Genomic DNA, 13,617 nt, shown 5'->3' on the forward strand with positions numbered 1-13,617 from the left:
CTCGCAAAGCCATTACACCTTTGTTCGACAAAGATATTTATAGTGGAGCAGATAATAATCATCTAAATCGCCAAGGTTAACAAACCGCAACAACTGTAATTTACATATTATTATTAACGCCAGGCGTATCGCATGGCTATGCAGAAGATATGTTAATTTTTAGCCCTCGACAGATATTGAGACTGAGATCGGCCTTGCCCCTTGGTTAGCAAGGTGTTTTGTCTGTGGGGTTTTATGATAAAATTTGGTTACTCACATAGTTTTGAGATTTTAGTGTTATATTGATCAAAAAATTAAATTTTAACAATCATATCTCCAATACGCTGGTAATCTATACAGGTTGTCCCACAATGGTCGGCGAGATATGATATTAGGAAAAGTATAGGCCTTAGAGCCACAAGGGGGCGCAATCTACATATCAAAACATAAAGCTGAATTTTTCTCAGGAATGTTTCCTATTCAGGTATATTAAATAGTACAAATACACTAGTGGACAAAGTTAAAGGATAAAAAAAATCTAAATTTTCGGCGATTTTTCAAATGGCTGTATCTTTGATAAAAATGGTCGTATTGGAGTAAAAAAATAAGCAATTTGAAGCTTGAAGATTCTAATTCTTGGATCTTGCAAAAAAAATTTTTCAAGTAACACGTATCGCGAAATTTTTTTCGATCTTATTTTTGGTGTACGGATTTGAAAAAAAATTTTCCAACTGAACCACCTTATGGATTAGATAGGTTGTTCATTTAGCTTCAATTTCTTTTTTTTGGTCTCGATACGACCATTTCTCGCTGAGCTATCGGACTTTGAATGAAAATGGATCATTTTCTATTTTTCATCGATATCTCAGAAACCAATGGTTGCACAGAAAATCGACGGTGGGTTTCAGAAACTTGAATGAATTATCTACAATATTCTCAATGCGGCACGTGATTTTCTAGAAGACCCCTAAAAGTCCTATTTTTTACGATTTTTCAGTCATGTTAAGGATAAAAAAATTTTGTTTTCTAAAAAACCGTGCCAGGATCTTGTAGAAAATTCATTCAAGTTTCTGAACCCCACCGTCGATTTTCTGTGCAAACATTGGTTTCTGAGATATCGATGAACAAAGAGAAAATGATCCATTTTCATTCAAAGTCCGATAGCTCAGCGAGAAATGGTCGTATCGAGACCAAAAAAAAAAAAAAGAAATTGAAGCTAAATGAACAACCTATCTAATCCATAAGGTGGTTCAGTTGGAAAAATTTTTTTCAAGTCCGTACACCAAAAATAAGATTGAAAAAAATTTGGAAAAATTTTTTTTCATAATATTCATTAAGATTGCGCGATACGTGTTACTTGAAAAAAATTTTTTTGCAAGATCCAAAAATTAGAAACTTCAAGCTTCAAATTGCTTTTATTTTACTCCAATACAACCATTTTTATCAAAGATAGAGCCATTTGAAAAATCGCCGAAAATTTAGATTTTTTTTATCCTTTAATTTTTTCCACTAGTTTATGTATCTTGTATATGTTAGTTAGCTTATTTGTTTTATTTGTATGTTATTGTTTCTATTCTATTTCTGTTTTTATTAAGTTCTCTCGTCTGGATTTTATATTTTGAGTATTATATTTTGTGTAGTACTTATATTTTTATATTTAATGTTTGTATTTTTCTTTTTAAATTTAGTAAAGGTTTTCTGTTTTACCTTATCTTGTAATTGGGACTTTGTCTCGTTGGATATAGTAACTTTTAAATAAATAAATAAATAAATAGATAACATGCTCGCATGATTTAAAGTAACATATTACATATATTACAATAGGCATTAAAATGTCGCTTGCTAATAATATGTCCTAAGTTACAGCCTCTCTTCTCTTTGTGCGGTAAAGTAGAATTGTACGTAAATTCAAACTGGTTGTAAGTCACGATCTCAGCCGAAACAGTTCCAAGACGTCGTCGCTCATCTTTTGACAAATACTCCGTCCCCTTTACCGTTATCATTAACTACCACGCAAATATCAAAGCAAACGGCTGTATAATTGTCTTACGGTCGGATGTGCTGAAACTTCAAAAGGAATTGATTATGCGAAGAAAACCAATAAGAGTTCGTGGAGCCCTTTAGCTCGCAGAATGATAATGTTCAACTGTCATTGATTGTTATTTATTGAATGGTAATAATGGCATGCATGGTTTTGTCGTGAGAACAGGAAGAACATGGTAGTAGTCGGGGAGTATTCAGCTTCGCAGCGTAATTATTGTGAATTTATATGAAGATGTTTATGATACACGTTACTACATTTACTACAATAATTGCTATCATAATTATCGTATAAATTCCGTTATATACAACGTCTCGTAAAGGAAGCGTTAAAAATGTTACTTCTTTATCCGGAATCGCGAAATTAAAAAGTTAGAAAAATAAAGGTACTTAAAGGTCCTTGGAAAAGGTCCTGCAATTACGCATTCTTTTATTACTTAAAAGTAAGTGTTATGAATTAATAATAAGCATTTCTAGCAATCGAAACGTTGAAAATTAACTTTGGGGGTTTGATTACCATTTAATGCACGGAATGCCACGACTGACTATCAAAAATCGCCATACTTTCCAATTCCCAACTCAAAGTGGTCTAGTGGAAGTATAATCANATAAAAAAATAATAATAAAAAATTAAATTAAATAAAAATTAATCCTTTAAATGGAAAAGAGGAAAGGAAAATTATTATTATTATTTTTTCCTGATTTTTATTACATTCTTAATGCAGAAAGCGTTTGAAATTATGAAAAGAAAAAAAAATATATTTTTGAAAAAATTTTTCGAAACAAAATTTTTGCGATTTTTTCGATTTTTATCATAATAAACATGATTCATTCGATTTGTAACTAGACATTTTTAGTAAAAAAATTTAATTGCAAACATTTTTTCCTCTTCCATTTTCGCCTAAAATCAACTATTGAAAAGATTAAATAGGAAGAAAAATATGACATTTTTCGAATTTTTTTAACATATTGTGCCGCCAAAAGTTAAGCTCACGTTTTTTTTATGCGCATAGAAAAATGTTCATTTCTAGTGATATTTGAAAGCCAGAAAGCCAAAAATCTCCGTGGATATACGATTCAGCCAAATATAGCTTTTTGAAACAGATACCGTCTGGACTATAACCGAATATTGACCTTGATCTACACCCTTTTCAGAGATTATTGCTGCGATAATTCTGAATTCATAAAACGCTTTTTCCGAATTTACAGAACACTAAAACAAACAGTTTTTTTCACACCACCTTTTTTTCAGTAGAAAAAAATTTGAATAAACAGTTTATTTTTTTTTAAAAAAATTGTTTTTTTTTTGTCATAACTTCAAACGCTTTTCGCACGTTTGTAAAAGAAGCGTAAATCCGACTGTGCAACCTCCACATGGTACGCTTTGGGTAACGCTAATGCCGGCGGTTTTGCGAAATTTCTGAAAATCGGTTCAAAAAAATTTGTTTTTTTTCATAATTTCAAACGCTTTCTGCAATAAGAATGTAAAAAAAATCAGGAAAAAATGTTTTTCTCATTTTTTTTTATAGATTATGAGCATTTAAAGGCAAAAAACGTCCTTTATCCTTTAATTTTTTAAAAAATTCAATCGAATGAAACAAAAAAACGGCTTGATGGATCGAATTGAAACACTGTAGGGCTTTTAGGGGTACAATGACCTGTAAAAGGCACACTATTTTGAGTATTATGACATTAGTCATTTTCCCAATATTCTCAATGTGGCACGTGATTTTCTAGAAGACCCCTAAAAGTCCTATTTTTACGATTTTTCAGTCATATTAAGGATAAAAAGAAAATTCTAAAAAACCGTGCCAGGACCTTGTTAAGAATTCATTCAAGTTTCTGAAACCCACCGTCGATTTTCTGTGCAGCCATTGGTTTCTGAGATATCGATGAACAAAGAGAAAATGATCCATTTTCATTCAAAGTCCGACAGCTCAGCGAGAAATGGTCGTATCGAGACCAAAAAAATAAAAGAAATTGAAGCTAAATGAACAACCTATCTAATCCATAAGGTGGTTAAGTTGGAAAAATTTTTTTCAAGTCCGTACACCAAAAATAAAATCGAAAAAAATTTCTAAAAAATTTTTTTTCATGATATTCATTAAGATTGCGCGATACGTGCTACTTGAAAAATGTTTTTTGCAAGATCCAAAAATTAGAAACTTCAAGCTTCAAATTGCTTTTATTTTTTACTCCAATACAACCATTTTTATCAAAGATAGAGCCATTTGAAAAATCGCCGAAAATTTCGATTTTTTTTATCCTTTAATTTTTTCCACTAGTTACTGTGTATCTTGTATATGTTAGTTAGCTTATTTGTTTTATTTGTATGTTATTGTTTCTATTTTATTTCTGTTTTTATTAAGTTCTCTCGTCTGGATTTTATATTTTGAGTATTATATTTTGTGTAGTACTTATATTTTTATATTTAATGTTTGTATTTTTCTTTTTAAATTTAGTAAAGGTTTTCTGTTTTACCTTATCTTGTAATTGGGACTTTGTCTCGTTGGATATAGTAACTTTTAAATAAATAAATAAATAAATAGATAACATGCTCGCATGATTTAAAGTAACATATTACATATATTACAATAGGCATTAAAATGTCGCTTGCTAATAATATGTCCTAAGTTACAGCCTCTCTTCTCTTTGTGCGGTAAAGTAGAAATGTACGTAAATTCAAACTGGTTGTAAGTCACGATCTCAGCCGAAACAGTTCCAAGACGTCGTCGCTCATCTTTTGACAAATACTCCGTCCCCTTTACCGTTATCATTAACTACCACGCAAATATCAAAGCAAACGGCTGTATAATTGTCTTACGGTCGGATGTGCTGAAACTTCAAAAGGAATTGATTATGCGAAGAAAACCAATAAGAGTTCGTGGAGCCCTTTAGCTCGCAGAATGATAATGTTCAACTGTCACTGATTGTTATTTATTGAATGGTAATAATGGCATGCATGGTTTTGTCGTGAGAACAGGAAGAACATGGTAGTAGTCGGGGAGTATTCAGCTTCGCAGCGTAATTATTGTGAATTTATATGAAGATGTTTATGATACACGTTACTACATTTACTACAATAATTGCTATCATAATTATCGTATAAATTCCGTTATATACAACGTCTCGTAAAGGAAGCGTTAAAAATGTTACTTCTTTATCCGAAATCGCGAAATTAAAAAGTTAGAAAAATAAAGGTACTTAAAGGTCCTTGGAAAAGGTCCTGCAATTACGCATTCTTTTATTACTTAAAAGTAAGTGTTATGAATTAATAATAAGCATTTCTAGCAATCGAAACGTTGAAAATTAACTTTGGGGGTTTGATTACCATTTAATGCACGGAATGCCACGACTGACTATCAAAAATCGCCATACTTTCCAATTCCCAACTCAAAGTGGTCTAGTGGAAGTATAATCATCACGCAGTAGTTCTTCGAAATGACAATCAACAACCAGAAACAGCCAGAAACGGTTGAGAAGCCTTGTGGGCCTTTTATCCGAATCTTTCGAATTGTCCGGCTAGTCCATCAAATCGTTGGAGAAATCTCTCCACAAGCGGCCTCCTAGTGTCATAGAGACCAAAGCAGCAACGTTGGACAGTCACAGACAGATCAGAAGCGTGTATGTTTAAAAGACAATTAAAGATCACAAAAATCTAGTGCTCTAATCTCCCTGGTTCGGAACTGTGGAGAAAAAGTTTAAGAGAGCAAAATACTAGTAGCACTACAAAGGTGCCAGACAAGTCAAAGGTATACCAAAAAAGAGCGTGCTCAACTCTGTAAACAGTATTCAATTGTCAGCTCACACACTGCAATGGGTAATTATGGGCATCTCGTAGGCCAAATGGCAGGGCAATACATTCATATTATACAACAGGTAAATTTCTTCAATAATTTAATATATTTCTCTTACGAAATGGAAAATCACGGATTTTAAAGTTTTCAAGTCATGTTTAATGTTTTAAATCTAAAGTTACAGCGCAAGCATGTGATAAATTTAAATATTAAATACTTTTTCCAACAATTCCAAGAAACCACGCTAAAACTAATGTCTCTCTAATTAAAAAACTTTATGATCCTGACCCTTTCGTTTCTCATGCTACGTCCCTGGACAGAAGCTATCGTGACCCCAGCTCCTTTGACCTTGCATATTACACGAAATCAAACTCCGAATTCTCTCTCGTGCAAGCGATTACCGATTGCTTCTCTTAACTGGATAATAGTGATATCTTTCAATTTGATCTCTGCAACGGCTTACTGAAATCTTAGACTAACGTTCGGGAAATCATGCAGACAAAATTCGCGTGCGCAAAGGCTGTTTATGAAAAATTAATGGTTAATATTGATTGTCTGCTCCTCCTATAGTAAATAGACTATTAACACATTGTCTTTAAGGAGGTAAGTGGATTTTACCGCAGAAGTGGAAGTCGCTATGGACAACCATAAAAAACTGTGGGAGCAGATAAAATGTTATACACCACGCAGCAGTTAAGTATAATTTACCAGTCTCGGATTCTATTGTCAGCCCTCGCTCCGCTCGGGCGCAAAATCCTCCCCGACTAGTAAATAATACTTACCTCCTTTATGGTGTAAATAACTATTTATTGTTGTTCATCAAATAAGTTATCTTTGAGACTGAAAAAAATGTTACTTGAAAAATATAATTTATTGACTTGACAACTCTAACAAAAAGACACACATGAACACCGTCTTGATATTTCTGGATTGCCTGCCAATAAACGGTTTATAGATAAGAATGAACCGACCACTGAAACAAAATAAGACAACTACCAGCGCCTGCAGAAGTACTTACTCTTCTAGTCATCGATTTTATTTTGTACCAAATGAAAGTACTACTGTTATCAAATTACCGACTGTAATATACTCACGGCCAGTAGCTGCAACGATATGAAATCGCTGCCAGCTCTACACATATACATATTGCGAATGCATTGCAAGTACCGTTTCAACATATTTTCAATAAACGTGTAGTTTCCAGGTTTTCGCTAAGGATCATAATTATGTAAATTCAAATTATGTAATGTCTTATGCAGCACAGGGCAAATGATAGATATGTACCCATTGTGATTCTGATAGTCCTAAACTAGTATGAGTCAGTCTGGTATTAATTTATTGCAACCGTTATTGTTTAAATCGAATTCTTGATATGACTGAATTAAAACGTGTGATAAAATAATTTTAAAAGGGAAATATCCTAGTTTTTGAAGAGTTAACAACCTTTAAAATGTGTTCTTCGCAATTTTGAGATACGTACGAGTTTTTCCCTTTATATTCTTGCATACACATGAGTATAGAGAGAAGAGGAATGTTTAAGGTAGGGGCGGAATCAGTCTTTTGTTTCGAAAGAGCTCGGTTCCGCAAAACCGAGAAAAATAATTGCCGCTGCAAAACCCAGCCTATGATTGGAATTGGAACTCACGCTCTGTTTCCTTAACATTTCTATACCATTGCGGTGCAGCACAAGGAAAGTGTTCTATTCGCAACGCCACCAATTCGTTGATTTTATTTCTTTGGTTTTCTGGTAAATTACTATGCCTATCCGGAGAGGGGCACGCCCAGTGCATTTCCTAATGGGTCTTAATGATATTGGAAATTCGACGATACCGGTAATTTGTTTATTTTCATTTGCATAGTGTCTGTTCGGGTTCGACTCGTTCACGTGAGATTGCCCATCGATCGCTGTTTATGCAAGGCTTTTCCCAGCGGTCTACGTACCGAGCACTTGCATGCAAAGTGTAGTCTGGAGATAATTGCAATTTATCCGTTTAATACGGAGAAGGAAGGTAGGTGAATATTTTGCTAATTTAAATGAAACAGAACGTTGGTAGAATCACAATATTTTGAAGGTAAGTTGATCTACCATGAAAAAGACCGTCTGTAAAACTTTATGGCTAAGCGTATTAATTCTACAGGGACCTCAACAATGTCTGAGTCCAGTGTGCCATGCATGATAGGCAACCAAAATTACACAAAAGGCAAAATTTTATTTAGAAAATAGATAGTAGTTATTTTTTATTCTAGATTATGTACGAAAATATATTTTGTCGAAAACTGCTTCAAATTGAGGAAAACTGGTTTATTTTGATTACAAGATCGAGAAAGAGAAGCTTTCAACATTGTCGTTAATAAAAATGTTAAATCAAAATATAAATGCAACATCTATGCTAAAAATATTATTGAATATTACGTAAAATATTAATATTAAATTATTCTCAAAACTGGTGCTCTATTTGAAGGGTCAGTTGATTGAAAAATGGTTCAAGGAAGCCTGAGTCTGACAAAAACACATTTTTTTGTTGCTAAATTAAACTTGAAGATAAAGGGTGTGCCAATAGTAACGCAGAATTTGAATTGGGCGCCATTTTCTTCCCTAAAAGTTGGCAGCATTGTGCAGGACTACTTGTTTGTAGTAAATACGTTGCCGTTACACGAAACGGAGCGCTATACGACATATGATCGAGTACAAGTACGGAGAGCGTGTAGCTGAGACTGTGCGCAAAATACGTGGAATTTTCTGTAGAAGGAACGACTCGAATGAAACGACTTTAATTTTCTTGACAATGGTCAACATATTAAACAGACGCCCTGTACTCATGCTCAACCCCGGACCCTTCTATCCTTACTTCATTCCGCCGCTTTCCAAATATAAGTTATTACGGAAGAAGTTACTGTTACTGCACTCGAGATTTTCAGGGTTTTATTAAAACTCAGGGAAAACGAAAACGAAACGAACTGTAGACACTTGCAAATAGCTTCAATAAATTCAAGATCCTCAAGGAAAATTTTAATTTCGCTGAAAACTTTGGAGAAAGATTTACATCGCGCTTGTTTTCCTATTTAATTACTTTTATAAATCACGGTTAGATTCGTGTCATCCGGAACGGTCCATAATCCGGTTTAATTAAGTTTTAAATTTTGGGATTCGACAAAAGTATACTTCGCAGCTGCGATCACGGAAATTGGTGAAATGGCTTCGATATAGGATCCTTGTAATGTCGACTTATTTATTACAATTTTAACAAGAATTTAATTATAAGATTGCGAACGTATTATACTATTTGACTATTGAAATAGAGCAATGACAGTGAAGTGGTCAAATATTTATACACTTGAAGAATACCTTAAAGAAATTGGAAGTTTCCATTTAAAAATTTCAAGTTTTCCATATTTTCTGAACTTCATAATCGATCATTTTATTTTGACCATCTTGTACAAAAACTGGAAAATTTTCATGACAAATCCGATAAATTAGGTCTTCCTGTACAAAATGCATAAAAATAAACCTTTTTTTTTGGGGAAAACTAAATTTTGCTGACAGTCTGCATCTGTCAATTTTTTTCAACTTAAAAATAACTGGTCTTTCCAAAAATGCAATAATATACAGGGGCTTCCATTTAAAATAAAAAAGTTGGCATCGACTTCCGATATGACCGGAAGTACAATGGCCTTGAAAATATGAAGCTATCGTTCATTTAAAAAGTTATTTTTTATATATTTAACCAAAGTAAACTTATTTTTTCAATATTTTGTTAGTTATTTAATTATGATTTAAATGTAAAATTAAAGTAAAAATTCACAAATTATTTTCAAATTATTATTTATTGTTAAAAGATTTAAAAAAAGATAANAAGTGGGCGCTATAGGTGCAATAGTTTTCGCATAATTCAATTCGTTTATAACGGAGGCTCCAAAAGTTATGAACTTTAAGCCTCTGTACAGGCGTTAATTTTCAACCAAACGTGATTCTGAAAGCGCCATTGCGTAAAAATGTAAATGTAAAAAAATAACTTTTTAAATGAAAGATAGCTTCATTTATTTATTTAATAATAGTAAAATAATTCCGAAATTTAAATTTTAATTAATATTTCGTTTAACAATAATTTTTGTGACATTTTTGTAAATTAAAAAAAAAATAGTATAAAAGATGCATTTTTTCTAGGCTATTCTACGAATTCGTAAATATGCCCATTGTTATTTTTTCGTCGAGCTACCCCAGTTTAAAAAAAAAATAAGTTTCTACGATGAATAGAAGCCGAGATATTGCAAAATTTACAGCGCGCATCAATTTGAACAATTTAAAAAAAAATTCTAATCTCCTGCTCCTGTTGGTCGTAGAGGGTGTTTTTTTTTAAATTTGTATTTTTTTGCCAGCTATCTATTGTATCTATTTTCGGTGAGGTAGCATAAATAGCAACAATTTTATTCAAATTGTTTATAAGTGAAAAACGCACGTTTTTTTAATGCACAATTTGAGAATGTTAATGTCAAAAAAACGGTGATATTTTTTAATAGGTCACTTCATTACGTCTTTAAGATTACAATGACGCTTTCAAAATCATGTTTGGTTGAAAATTAACGCCTGTACAGAGGCTGAAAGTTCATAACTTTTGGAGCCTCCGTTATAAACAAATTGAATTGTGCGAAAACTATTGCACCTATAGCGCCCACTTTTGGCACACTTTTGAAGTATGACAAAACCCTCAGCTTGTCGTAGGTTTTATAAAATTTTAACAATAAATGCGAGAGTTATAAATAAATTAAAAAATGGCCGCATTTTTTCTTGCTGTTTTGCAATAACTTTTTTGTTTATTAACCAATTTTAATTTAACAAGTCTTATTTTGTAGATAATTTTACTCCCTACACGCAGCCTGTGAGTCACTTTTCACTAAAATTGATGGTTTTTCCTGCAAAGTCAAAAAACTGTTTTCCTCACTTATTTGTTTAAATAGAAAAGTTAGCTAATAAAAGTTTTTTATTCACGAGATGAGAGATGTCTTGTATTATGTTCCTTTAGACAATTTTACAATAATCTCGCGGATAGAACTTTTTTCGAGTAAAAATCTTATTTGCTTGATATCCATCGATGGAGTTCGTGGTGGGACACCCTGTATAAGTTCCGTAATTAAAATTCTTCAAAACTATTCTCTAATTAATAATTCCTTATATAAATATTTCATAAAACGGTTAAATTAAATATTTAACATTTGCAGCGGGAAATAATTAGCTAGCTAGGCAATTATTTCTGTAAATATTGAGTTTGCGTTAAATATTTACACAAAGGGGGTTAGCAAAATTAATCATTTTCGACGCATAAAAGCTGTACACAACGAGTATCGCCAGTCAGCGGAAAATGTTATACATAATTATCTAATGACGGCGTTATCATCTACAGGCAGCTGAGAGCCTAACAGCCTGTAACGAAACGAATTGTTTTTCGCTGCTAAGAGAGTAAAGAGGACGCGAGATGGATGATGAAATATTGTCTGCTGCAGAGCACCGGGGGAGAAATTAGTAGCGATTTCATTATGTGATATTATTGCATCCCGCGTCAGTTTGCGGGAGAAGCCCTTGTTTGGCGACGGATTTCGTCTGGTGAAAACGAGATGAGAAATTAAATTCGCTAGATATAGCACGTGTCTTTTTTAAAGGTATGTACGGATGGGATACGATTTATGGAAAGAAATATCAAGCAACTTAAATATATTTTTTTACGCCCAAGGTATGTTTGGGATCTAAATTTCCTTCAATTTATAATGTGGATAACTGCTTTTTAAATAATTTAGTATTAATTAGCATAAGTAATATAGCAAAACAAGTTTCAGCCATAATCCTCAAATTTTGAATACTTTTCTGATTTTTATATGTGTCATATCGGATCGGCCATTTTTTATTCAGGAGTTTTCGGATTCAGACTTCAGATTCGTAATCACCGACCGCAAAAACCCGCGGTAACAAAATTCTGGCAAAAATATTGAATACAAAAAAAAAATGTGACTCAAAGGGTTGTAGGTAGTTTCCAACCCTTAGACAGTAGAGTTATACAGGGTGATCCATTAATGGTACGGACGTTGGAAACTAGACGTGCTACGATGATGGGGTAAAAAATCTATTAACAAATACGACCAAAAGAAATTGATTTAAAATATTTTCAAGTTTGCTACTTCACAAGTTTTGTTGGAACTTTTTTTTGTTATTACCCTAGCAACGCCAGTACGAAGGACGCCATCTTCAAATTTTTAAATTGTAATAACTTCTAAACGCCTTAATCGATTTCAAGAAACGACGGCCCATTTTAAAGAACTGTTAAGAAAATTTATATTTATGATATGGGAATAAAAATATTATTTTCCTGCGAAAGATAACGCTAATTCGAAAAGTTTTAAAATTGTCTCCGTTTATTAAAAAAATTAAATGCAACGATATATGATATTTTTTCATGGCTTGATAGACCATTTACTAAGGAAAACAAATACACAAACCGGATGTCGATATATTTTTTCGTTTTCAAGTTATTGCTGAAATAGTAAAGTGTGTGCTAGAACATCCCCCTTTATTTAGTTCTCTAAATAACAATGACATAGTCCAACTCAAAAATAAATTGTAAATATAAAGATTATTGTTTCCATAATGAGGCAGGCTATGTCCTATGAAAATGGACAATTGAAAAATTATGCCAAACGAAATGTGATAGCTCTTGCTACGTGCAAAATTGGTGTTATTTGTGTTGGAAAAGTACTTGTGAACAAGGAAAATGCCTTTTACGAAAATGGAAGCGTATGATATGTTGGCAGCTTGTTTTCAATGTTTGGAAAATGCCGTTATAGCTTTAAGAGAATACTTTTTCCAGTCCCCACGTAGAATAAGCCGCTCCAGAGAAGTATTTCAGCTTTGAGCCAGATGCCACTACACTCTGTAAGAAGACATCGCCGTACACTAGATTATGATAAAAATGTAAAAAATACCTTTTAAGCACAAGAATATATCAAAAATTAAATAAAATTGTTCGAAAGAAACTGTAAGCTTGTAGCTAGCATTTACCATAAGTACGAGTAAGACTAAACATCATTTTTATTTTGAAAACATATTGACTAGTGCACAATTAAGAAAGTTTGCTGATATGTGTAGAACAAACATATTTAATCACATTTACCAGTTCCAGCATTTAAAAAAAAACACATACATATTTTCCATCCTTCACTTGCCATGGTAAATAGAAAAAAAATGTTGGGACAAAATTTGCAGGGGATTAAACAGAGATTATAAACAATATATTTTCGACCTACATTGTGTACGAAATGTTTGAAAATATTGATTTTTTTTTGTAATACCTTGACAAGTGCGCCCCCTAACGATAAAGTTAGGAATTATTTTGTTAATATATCATACAGTAGTCAATATACAGAGCATCCCAAAGAATACCCAAACCTCCTGATAACTTTTCTTGATTGACTTCTACTAAAAAAAAGTTTCAGATAAAAGTTGTAGGACATCAAGAAACCGATATGTTGGTGATCTTAGATTTGACTCTTATCCGAGGTTTCAGGGTCAAATCAAGGTTAATATGAAAATATTAAACGAAATATTTTACATTTGGATGTTGGGTCAAGAAATTCCTGTGTGTCAGTCTTTTTGAGATACCCTGTATATATTTTTCGTGTTAAGGCCTATAATTGATGAATTGGCCACCAAATTCATATTATTTTTTAGGCAATTGTCGCTATTATGTTTGTATTTCTAGCAAAAAAATGTTTTTAACCAAAGTAACGTCGGTTCTGTTGGAAATCTAGATATCAT

The sequence above is a fragment of the Anoplophora glabripennis genome, unplaced genomic scaffold, assembly GCF_000390285.2.
Source record: "Anoplophora glabripennis isolate ALB-LARVAE unplaced genomic scaffold, Agla_2.0 scaffold1, whole genome shotgun sequence".
NCBI classification, from domain to species: Eukaryota; Metazoa; Arthropoda; class Insecta; order Coleoptera; family Cerambycidae; genus Anoplophora; species Anoplophora glabripennis.